This window comes from Acinonyx jubatus, chromosome E1, assembly GCF_027475565.1.
Source record: "Acinonyx jubatus isolate Ajub_Pintada_27869175 chromosome E1, VMU_Ajub_asm_v1.0, whole genome shotgun sequence".
In the NCBI taxonomy this organism is placed as follows: domain Eukaryota; kingdom Metazoa; phylum Chordata; class Mammalia; order Carnivora; family Felidae; genus Acinonyx; species Acinonyx jubatus.
This window is the reverse complement of record NC_069397.1, coordinates 13895274-13906890: the sequence shown is the minus strand read 5'-3', so window position 1 is coordinate 13906890 and position 11617 is coordinate 13895274. Positions and strand designations below refer to the sequence as shown.

The 11617-nt window shown below is 41.0% G+C and overlaps 1 protein-coding gene across 2 annotated transcripts in view; it reads left to right on the top strand.

Moving 5' to 3' along the window:
• Positions 1 to 1395: 1395 nt before the first annotated feature.
• PAFAH1B1 (platelet activating factor acetylhydrolase 1b regulatory subunit 1) overlaps positions 1396 to 11617 on the top strand; it is a 76801-nt gene continuing 66579 nt past the window's right edge. For both annotated transcript variants that reach the window (XM_027034677.2, XM_053212360.1), the window contains exon 1: positions 1396 to 1745. The gene's annotated coding sequence lies outside the window, so the exon portion shown is untranslated. The remainder of the gene's footprint in view (positions 1746 to 11617) is intronic.

Genomic DNA, 11617 nt, shown 5'->3' with positions numbered 1-11617 from the left:
AAGAAGAAAAACCCAAACCCTCCAGGCAACCAACCCCACTCATGCTCTTCCTGAACACCTCAAGGATAGAGACAACCTTTCTTTACAAAAGGAAACTTTGCTTTGGTATCAAGCAACAGTAATGGTGACATGAGATACCTACGTTCCTCACCACGGCAATATCTTACACATGCAGCGTCACCTCTCCATTTCTCACAGAAGCCTTATGAATTAGCTATTTATTAGGTCTGTTTTATAGAGAAACTCAGGCCAGAGAGTAATTTAGTCAAGGTCACACTTCTGCTAAGTGGCTGATCCAAGATACATACACCCAAGTTATCTCTTTCATTAACTCAGCTGCCTCTCAAAGGCAGCGTTTACATTTACCTACATAATGGGAAGTAATAAAATCAGTAAACGTAAGCTTAAACCTATGTTTTAGGAAAAGAGTTTCCTTGTACAATATAAATTAATAATTAGATAATCACACCAGATACCTCTTATTAAGAGTATATTCCATATTGAAAGATTCAGAACCTCAAATCTGGCCTGTTTTAAATCAAATATCCCGGTGCGGAATAAAGAGACTACAAATCCCCAAGACTTCTTTGTCATCAGTAGATCAACTCATAATTTAGCAAGCGGGCGCGCACACACAGGCGCGCGCGCGCGCGAACACCTTGTGAGGATAAAGTTCCAGGTCTTTCTTTGGGCGTCAGTTTCCAGACTTCAAGCATCTCAAATGTGTGTGTGACTAAGGAAAAGAATAGCTGAATCACGGCTAAAAGCGAATCCTCCCAATTAAAAATCTATAAAAAAAAAAAAAGAGAGAGAGAGACAATTAGGCATTCCATCAGCCTTTTACCCTCGACAGCTCTTCTCTCCAAGCCAACCCAACCTACTTCCCTCCTCTTTGCCCCCACCAAACTGGGAAATAAATCCGAAGGCCGGAGGTAGAAGGGGCCTCAGCCTGGCCGGGGCTCCACTTTATTCTGAAGCCTATCGGGGCCCGGAATCCATGGGTACCAACGGGTCCCCGCTGTTGGCCGGGAGAAGCGGGGAGAGCTCCGTTTGGGGGCAAGAGCAGGGCGGGGAGGTGAACAGAGCCGGAGTTCATGAGATGCCTGAACAGGCAAACGAGGGTCTAGGTAATGGGAGACCAAGGTTCCAGAGGCAAGCAGAGCGCGAGAAGGGGAGCAAGCTAGCCCTCCCGCCACTCGGTACCGCCAAACCGCAGAGCCAGCGCGCCCGCTAAGCGGAAGGCAGCGCGGCTCAGGGCCCGGCCCAGGCCTGCGCATGCGCCGCAGCTCCTCTCCTCTCCCGGCCCCCCTCCCTCCCTCATCCCGGCGGGTCTGGGGCGGCGGCGGCGGCGGCGCGGTGACGTCAGGGCGTTGGGGCAGCTCCTGTGACAGACGGAGCTGGAGCGGCGGGGCGGCGGCGGAGTCCGGCGGCTGAGATAGCGAGTGAGCGAGCGAACGAGCAGCGATCCCGGGGCTCAAGAAGCGAGAAAGAGAAGGAGGAGCGCTCGGGCGCGAGCGAGAGGAACCGCGAGCGCCAGGCTTGGGCTCGAGCCCCGGAACGGCTGAGGAGCCCGCCCGCTCCCCTCCCCTCCCCCTCCCCGGGACCGGGCCCAGCGCGCCATCCTCCCCCTCCCTCCTTCCCTCCCTCCCTCCTTCCTCCCTTCCCTCTCCCTCTCCCCCTCCCCCGCCGGTGGATGGGAGTGAAGGACGGAAGAGGCCCTGCGGAGGCGGCGGTGCAGCGCTCCGGTAAGGCGGCGAGGGTCTGCGCTCTCCCCTCTGTCTTCTCCTCCGCGCTCGGGCTGCTGCGGGCCGGGCCGGGCGGCCTGACGAGGTGGCTGCGCCGGTCCCCTCCCTCCCATTCTCCCCTCCCCCTGCCGCCGCCTCCTCCTTCTTCTTCTCCTCTCCTCGCTCTCAAAATGGCGGCCGCGACGGCCGTTGAGTGAGAGACACGGGAGGAGGGGGGACAGGCCGGGGAGGGCGCTGTCCTCGCTCCCCTCCTCCCCGGCCCGGGTTCGGGGGGTGCCGGGGCTGCCCCGACTCCACCCGCGGCCCTCCCCGGGAGGAGATCGCCCTCCTCCCTCAGTGACTTAGCAAGAAAAGTATTCTTGGGTAGGAAGGGCGTGGAGAGCAGGTCGCTCTCTGATCTTGGGGAAAGGGTTCGGCCCTCCTCTCCCTGGCCGCGGAAGGCGAGCACCGCAGTCCCCACCCCACCCATGGTTGGCGGCTTGGGGACCGGGCTCAGCCCCGCGCGGCCTCGGCACCCATAGGCCTTCAGGCGTTCCGTCCCCCACCTGTCCTTAGGATGGGATTGACCTAAGGAGGCTGGCCCAGCCCTTCTCTGGTCCCTCTGTGCGGTGGTCCAGCCTCTACATCCACTAAAGAGGAGCGGCCGACCCACCGAACCATCCGCAGCATCCACCCACCAAATCAGGCAGGATTTTCTTTTCTGCCACTGGCTCCTGAAACGGGAGTTGCCTTTTGACGTTGTAACACAGCTTCGAGGCCCTCAGCCATTCCCCTTCATCTATCTCCCCACTCCTTTAGGAAACGCAGTGTCTTCTTTAGTCTCCCAGCTGAGAAAATAGAGAATGTCTTTGAGGTGGTGGGCAGATTTTAACTCTCTCTCTCAACATTAGAGAAGAGAAAGAGGTTTTCAGTGTCTTAGATAAGAGAGAGCAGGGTGCCTTGGCTTTATTTGTTTTTCTGCTTTTCTTCAGTGACTTAGCAAGAAACTCCCTGGGAGGAGGGCAGGAGATTTTCTTTTGGGGTTGGGGTTTGAGTCCAGATTACATCAGTCCTTTGGTTAAGAATTTGTACTTTTGAAGAGAAGAACCAGATTTGTGGTTTCATTCTCAATGGGCGATGTCATGCCAAGGTCCCCCCCCCCCCCCCTTTCCTTAAGAGGCAATCGGGAGAGAATAAAGATATTACTGTTGTTCTGACCTCTACTTTAACACGTAGCCCTCGACATTCATAACGTTTTAAAGGGTAAACAAATTTGGGCCATTTTTGGAAATTCTATTTTTGTTGGTAGGTGGGTTGTTTTGTGTGAATTTCATTTTGAGTCTAGGGCGGAGGAGACATAGCTTGGGCCTTTAATACCAGTAATGTCATCCATCCCCTTTTGCCTCAGTAGTATTTACTTAAAATTTTTTTCTTCTTTCTTTTTATCCTTTTTTTTTTTTTTTTTTTTTTTCCTCTTTTCTGCAGCAGGGCTTGATTGCTGCAGGGTTCAGCCTCTTATTCAAGAAAATTTCCTGCCTGGGTTATGTCGGCAGTGATATAATATTGACTGTATAAAAAGCTTTTACTTAAAAAATTCTGATTTGGTTCTAAGATATTAGCTAGCTTTTAATCTCTCATGGGTATCTTTCAGGACACAATTTTGCAAAATAACTGGCAATTGCAAATTGCAGTTTTTATTAAAGCAGAAGTGTAATCTGTATTTAGGGTGATTTATTCTTGTTCTATTATAAATGATCATTGTTTGAACTGTTCAGAAGGGGAGGATCTCTGAAAACAAATCTGAACCTGTTATTTTTTATAAATCAAAGGAAGGAACACAATTTCTCACAAAATATTTCTGTGTATATTAATTTTGAGAAAGATTGCCCTGTTTTGGTACCCACTCCCTCCCCTTTTAAAAATGGACTAATATTTGTGGATGCTGTGAACAGCCATTGAGCTGAGGAGACTGGGTGGAGTAAGAGAGCAGAAGCTGTGAAATGCTAGATTGCCCTTTCATAGCATTTTTCTCTTGCTTATGTTTTGTAAGGTTATTTGATACTAATTGGTGCTGCAACAAAGGCATTTCTCTGTGGTAAATCTTAAAATCTGTTGTTTTTAGTTTCGACCATTTTTGCAAGGTGAGTGTTGAACGATTGGGGTAAAAAGCAATGCCCCTACTCTTAAGCAGACACTTATTGTCTCTCTGTATTTGTGTGTATACATACACACATACAACCTTTGTTAATGTTTTTTATTCTTTTAGTAAAGTAAGTGTAAGTTAATGAATGCCAGAAATATTTGGCGAGAAATAGTGGTAGAAAATACGGCAAAAATCTAAATGAGAATACTGTATATGTCTTCTTTTACTTTAGTTTGCACTGAAACATTAAATCTATGATTTTTCAAATAACATCACTGAGTAAAAAGGAATAAGATAATTTGTGTTAAAGCGTATTTATAAAGGCTTTCTTCTTGTGTTGTCCCTTGAAAGGGACCTTTTGTAAGGTACTACCATAAGAGAGGGTAGGTCACTTTAACATCTTGCATTGGGCATTCATGTGAATAGACATCTTCAAAGAATGTCACATTCATGTGGTAAATATGATTTTGATGAGCCTTAAGACTGTATGATATATTTTTACACTTTTGTTATTTTTAATGTGATTAGAAGGTAGAAGGATTCATATGGTGAAGGATGGGTAAGGTTAAGGATGGTAATTCACTATGTTATGTGACATATTCCCATCCTAGTATTTTAAGGTATAAAAGCGCACTAAGAGTGGTGATTTTTCAGTAGACTATTAATTACTCAAGAGCGTAAAATAATTTAACTTAAATAAGAGAGCTGTAGCTCCAAATATATATCTATGAATATATGAATGTTTTTGATACATGTGATAGGATCTTTAGCTTAATTTAGAGATCAATTTTTAAAATTCTTCATAATCCTGTATTTATAAAACTTTTATGAGATTGGGATAGATTTCTTTTTTCTTTTTTCTTTTTTTTGTAGAATTATTTGGTATCTATTTTCCAGATGAGATAACTTTACTACATAAGAAATTTGGAGATGTTTCTGGAAGGGAAAAATCAGTATCACAATTTTTCATTTTATAGCTAGAACATCCATGTTTCATTGTATTTTTTTTTTCAATGTAAATGTTTCCCTCCTATGTACTCAATAATACACATACATAGATAACATGCATATACGCCGTATGGCTCATATCGTAGGTACCCAGAAAAAAATAGGACCTTACTTTTTGTTTACATGTGGCTCCCCTTATTCACATCTTGTCATCTTAAACAAGTGATAGAAACTATATGGAAGTTGACAACATTAGTATGGATGTATCTTTAAAAAACTCTGGGCGAAATCTTAGGGCAATCAGAATGAATTTTCCAATTCTTTCCATTGAATTCTGCGGCAGTGAGTCACACACTGTTTTGCCAAAGAGACTTAAGGCCCAGTTGGTTTTGAACTGAGCTAGCCATGTCTGCTGTGGTCCTAAGAGAGATTTTTTAATTTGCTTTTAAGTCTCTGTTTTGAATATATCATGACAGGTAACCTGTTTTCTTATCATATATGTTGGAAAAAGAGAAATAGTTAAATTGAAATGGAAATTCTTTGCCACTGTTCTTAAGTCTTCTACAATAGGACTGTAATTGTTTTGTTTTTACCTAAAATGTTGCTCTATTTAAAATAAAACTAATGGTATGCAGTGAGTTCTGAAAAGATAAAGGAAAACCTACGCTGAAGATATTAAGCTGTAAAGTGAATCCTAGTTGCTGAAGGCCAAGTGTTTTGAGAAATCTGTACTTCATGAAGAAAGATACTATAATATAAGCCTAATAGTTAACTGCAGTGAAGGCTTTTTGGATTACTTTAGCTTTGTTGCTGGTTTGGCATGACACTTTCGGGTAGTTATTAAATAGAACTGTGTTTTATGTGTATAAATGCTATGTGTATAATTTTTAACTTTGCCATGGCAGTTAGAGTTAATTGATATTTGTGAAATGCTTTATACTCATTGGATGTGGCCATCATAAGTGCTTATTATTTAGATTTATTGCTTTCTCTTTAAAAGATGGTGGCTTTTGGTTGAAACATACCTAGTTAACATTGATGTGTGTATTCATTAAGGATACTTCTGGAAAAGTATCCTCTAAAGTTACTGTCATTTAACATTGCCATAAACATTTCCCTCGAACTTTGTAAATATATTGAATGTAGTACTTATTTTCATTTGTTCTGTCAGCTACTTTTGGGCAGATTGGTATTTTTATGGATGAGAGAACTAAAATTTAGAGAATGTCTTTCCCTAAGGTCACATGTTGGGTTAGCAGCTAGAATGAAGTAAATATAAGCACTGAACCACTTGGGTATTTATTGCCTTGTGTGATCAAAGAAACATTCCTTATTCCTTTGACAAAACGGACCCTTCTTATGTGTTTGTGAATTTCTTTCTTTTTGAAAATGGTGAAAATCCGTAGCATTTATTGTCTGCATCATATAAATTTGCATTTATTAACTTTCAGTCTTGTTAACTATTTTGCTTGCATAAGGCTTTAGGCATTTGAGTAGGGACTCCCAGAAATTGTCTACTACAGCTTTACAGTAGTATTAATAAGTAAATAAATACTTGGTGCATACATGCAGGTAGTATTAATAAGCAAATGTTAATTAAATAATATTTAATATTTAAGTAAATACATAAGTAGTATTAATAAGTAAATAAATTCTTGTTGCAATAGATTGAATGCAGGATTATGTGAAAGGAAATGTGCTGTGTTGTAGTTCTTTGTAATAGCTAACTTCCAGCGATCTTTCAGGAATTGAAGTGAAGGTGGGAGAGGTGTTTATCCTTCCTTTACAGAAATTTCATGTGTCCCACGGAACAGAGACATGTTCCTGACATACTTGTATCAGGGCCACAAAATTCTCAACTTAGTGAATTAACCCACCTGGGTACCTTACATTTGCATCTTGTAGTTACTTGTTCTTTGCATTTTGATTATCTTTGAGCTCTTATGTGTTGACAAGAGTTATTGACAGTTAACTAAGGCTGTTAATAACAAATTTTCTGAGAGACTGTCTTTTGATAGTCATAAAATTAAGTAAGAATCTGGGAAATTTCCAAAGACTTTAATTTTTTTTTTTTTTTATTTCTTAAGAAAAAAATTTTTTTTCAACGTTTATTTATTTTTGGGACAGAGAGAGAGAGACAGAGCATGAACGGGGGAGGAGCAGAGAGAGAGGGAGACACAGAATCGGAAACAGGCTCCAGGCTCTGAGCCATCAGCCCAGAGCCTGATGCGGGGCTGGAACTCACGGACCTTGAGATCGTGACCTGGCTGAAGTCGGACGCTTAACCGACTGCGCCACCCAGGCGCCCCCAAAGACTTTAATTTTTAAAACCATACGAAAGTTTCGTGTTTATTAAGATTTTGCATATTGTTTAATCCACTTTTAGCCTCTGGCAAAGATAGAAGGAAATGTTTTATGATTTTATTGCTCTGTATGCATAAGGCATATATTTTGTCTATTCATCTTTCTGTATTTGTTTTTATTTTATCAAAAATATGCTGACTGCAGGACACCTGGTTGGCTCAGTTGGAAGAGTGTGTGACTCTTGATCTTGGGCTCGTGAGTTCGAGCCCCACATTGGGTGTAGAGATTACTTAAATGAGTAAATAAAATAAAAACTTGAAGAAAAATTATGCTGACTGCAAAAGAAGGGAAGGTGAAGATGAATCAGTGTTATTGATTATTTACCTTTTTTGGTTAATTTTTACTTTTTAAGGGTGGGGAAAGTTCTGTACATTTAGTATTATCACAGAAAATAAATTAAGGTGTTGACTAAACCATATATGAATATTTTAGTAGTCCTAACTCCACAATTTGCCAGCTATGTGCTTTAGGTAGAAGCTTCGATTTCCTTTTCTATAAATGGATAATATTGACAGTATCTAACTCACAAAATAATGGCTACTGTTGAATGATGAATGGCCTGTAAACCCTTCATAACTATTTTTATTGTTGGAGACCTTTTTTTAAGAAAGAGAATATAACATACAGTTTAATCAAGTAAACAGTCATTAATATATTAATATAGTAGCTTTTATAGTTGTAAGTATATTTCTTAAGAATTAGTATTGGGTTTTTTTTCCCCTTCTTTGGTATCCATTATGTGTATCTGAATCCTGTAATGGCTTCAGAGTTTCATAATAGGTAAAGAGTGCTATGTAAATCAATGCTAAGTGGAATACTTTTTTTTAAATGTAAAAAGCATGTTGCAAATGAGCATTTTATTTAAACTGAAATATGGTTTACAATCTATTTTAACAATATTTTTGTTTGTACTGTTAAGTATTATTAATTTAAATAATCCCACATTTTTCCTATTTTTTTTTTAACAAAGTTTTTATTTTGGAATAATTTTAGATCTACAGACAAGTTGTAAAGATAGTGCAGAGAGTTCATACATCCCTGAGCCCGGTTTTCCCTATTGTTAATACCTTACATTTTTGAGGTACATTTGTCAATCTTGGTAATTACTATTGGCTACACTCCAGACTTTATGTGGATTTGACTAGTTTTTCCATTAATGTACTCTTTCTGCTCCAGATCCAACCCAGGGTACCAAATTGCATTTGATTATGTCACTCCAGTCTCTTCTGGTCTGTGACAGTTTCTCAGTGGTTCCTTGTTTTCCAGTACTATCTTGACAGTCTTGAGTAGTTCTGGTCAGGTATCCAGTAAAATGTCTCCCAAGCTGGGTTTGTCTGGTGTTTTTTTATTAGACTGGGGCTATAGGTTTTTGGAAGAAATACCACGGAGGTAAATGTCACTTCTCATCACATCATGTCAAAGGCTACATGATACTCACTAAACATCACTGGTGGTGTTAACCTTCATCATTTGGTTAATGTAGTGTGTGCCCATTTTCTGTACCCTAAACTTATTGTTTTTTCTTTTTCTTACTTTATCCTTTGGAAGCTAGTCATGTTCCATGTAGAGGGTGAGCAGCGTTTACATATGTTAATTGGAATTCTTCATCTCCTCTTCTCCATTTATTAAAAAATTTACATCTTTGACTATCAGAAAAATTTTGTTTAGGATTTTAAATATTAATCCTAAATTTTGCCTGGTTTCCTTTTTTTTTTTTAATGTCTATTTATTGAGAGAGAGAGAGAGAGAGAGACAGTGCAATTGGGGGAGGGGCAGAGAGAAAGAGGGGGACAGAATTCAAAGCAGGCTCCAGGCTGTGAACTTACAAACCGCGAGATCATGACTTGAGCTGAAATCAGACAGACACTTAACCAACTGAGCCACTCAGGTGTCCTTGGGTTTCTATTTAAAAAGTATCCAGCACCATTACATATCTTTTTCTTCTAAATGTTTATCAATTTTTCTGTCCAGCAAACATTTATCTATATTGTATCCCAAGTGCTGAGGATACAAACATGATTGTCAGTCCCTGCCCTCAAAGATCTTAAAGTATATAAATATATATTTAATATACAAAGGTAGCACAATAGTGCTATAATCAAAATATGTACTTGGTGCAATGAGAGTCCAGAATTTTCAAGGAAGTCTTCACAAAGATGATGAACATTTTTTTTTTAAATATATGAAATTTTTTGTCAAATTGGTTTCCATACAACACCCAGTGCTCATCCCAAAAGGTGCCCTCCTCAATACCCATCACTCACCCTCTCCTCCCTCCCACCCCCCATCAACCCTCAGTTTGTTCTCAGTTTTTAACAGTCTCTTATGCTTTGGCTCTCTCCCACTCTAACCTCTTTTTTTTTTTTTTCTTTTTTCCTCCCCCTCCCCCTCCCCCATGGGTTCCTGTTAAGTTTCTCAGGATCCACATAAGAGTGAAACCATATGGTATCTGTCTTTCTCTGTATGGCTTATTTCACTTAGCATCACACTCTCCAGTTCCATCCACGTTGCTACAAAGGGCCATATTTCATTTTTTCTCATTGGTACGTAGTATTCCATTGTGTATATAAACCACAATTTCTTTATCCATTCATCAGTTGATGGACATTTAGGCTCTTTCCATAATTTGGCTATTGTTGAGAGTGCTGCTGTGAACATTGGGGTACAAGTGCCCCTATGCATCAGTACTCCTGTATCCCTTGGATAAATTCCTAGCAGTGCTATTGCTGGGTCATAGGGTAGGTCTATTTTTAATTTTCTGAGGAACCTCCACACTGCTTTCCAGAGCGGCTGCACCAATTTGCATTCCCACCAACAGTGCAAGAGGGTTCCCGTTTCTCCACATCCTCTCCAGCATCTATAGTCTCCTGATTTGTTCATTTTGGCCACTCTGACTGGCGTGAGGTGATACCTGAGTGTGGTTTTGATTTGTATTTCCCTGATAAGGAGCGACGCTGAACATCTTTTCATGTGCCTGTTGGCTAGATGATGAACATATTTGAAGAAACCTTGTCACATTGTTTGGGGTTCCAGGCAGAGGAAGTGATTTGTGCCCAGTCTCATGAGTATACCTTGGTTGGTGAGGAAAGGTCCCAAGTAGTTAAGTATGGCTGGAGTGATGGGTTAGTATAGAGGAGTTGATCTGGCCTGATGACATTGATCTGGCCTATAAAGTAGGGTGTCACATGGACCGTCTTCATCAGATGTAGGTTTTTATCTATTAAAAATGGAAATTTCCAGGCTCCATCGTAGACTTAAGCAATAAAAATTCCATGGGGAGCACATGGGGTATCAGCATTTTCTTTTTTCTTTTTCTTTTTAATTTGGATTTTCAATAAGCTTCCTAGTTGATTGAGAACCACTGTTTCTGCTCTTGAACTGCCAGTGGAGGATTTTGTTATGGTAAGTGCCTTTCTTTAAAAAAAATTTTTTTTTAATGTTTATTTATTTTTGAGGGAGAGAGACAAGAGTGCGAGCAGGAGAGGAGCAGAGAGAGAGGGGAGACACAGAATCCGAAGCAGGCTCCAGGCTCTGAGCTATCAGCACAGAGCCTGACAGGGGGCTCGAACTCACGGACCGCGAGATCATGACCTGAGCCAAAGTCGGCCGCTTAACCAACTGAGCCACCCAGGCACCCCTAAGTGCCTTTCTTTAAGAAAAGCTGCTGTCAGCAATGTGTAAGATGCAACTATGGAGTGGATGGAGGCAGACAGACCTGTGAGGAGACAGTTTAAGTGGTAGTGCAGATTGAAAGAGTAGATTTGAGAGAGATTCAGTCTGTTTAATATTAGTAACCAGTTAGATAATGGGAAGTGAGGAAGATGAGGGAAGTGAAGAATTGAAGTATTTTGTTTTGATTTGGGCTATTGAGAGAATGTCAAGAAGGAACAAGGAAGAGTTGAGAGAGGATCTAGGTTGAGGAAGGTTTTTTTGTTATGGTTGCTTGTGTGTGTTTTAACTGGATAACCGTTAGGTGTACTGGAGACTTGAGTTCTAAAACCTTTGGTGTTTTTGTGTTTCATATGTTTACCAGTGTAATTAATAATAGAGAATTTTTGTTTTTTATTGCTTACAACGTTATGAGGCATTAAAAAATTGATTCTCTAATCGGAATGTATTCAGTGTACTCTGTTGTAGGAACCATGCTGAGGTACTAGAAGGTGCTCCAGACAGGGGACAGCAGAAGTAGAATCATAAGGGTCACAATGTGGGGAGAAGGAAGACCTACATTTCATGATGCTCAGTGTGTGAGCAAAGTGGGGCTTGATTAGAAATGAGACTTGAAATGTGGGCAGGGACCAGCTACTAACCGAAGGCCTTATAAACTGTTTTAAAGCATGTAGACTTTAGGAAGTAGGGAGGCAGCATAGTTCAGTGATTAAGAGGCCTGATTATGGAGCCCAGATGCTGGGTTCAACTTTCAGCTCTGCTGCTTACA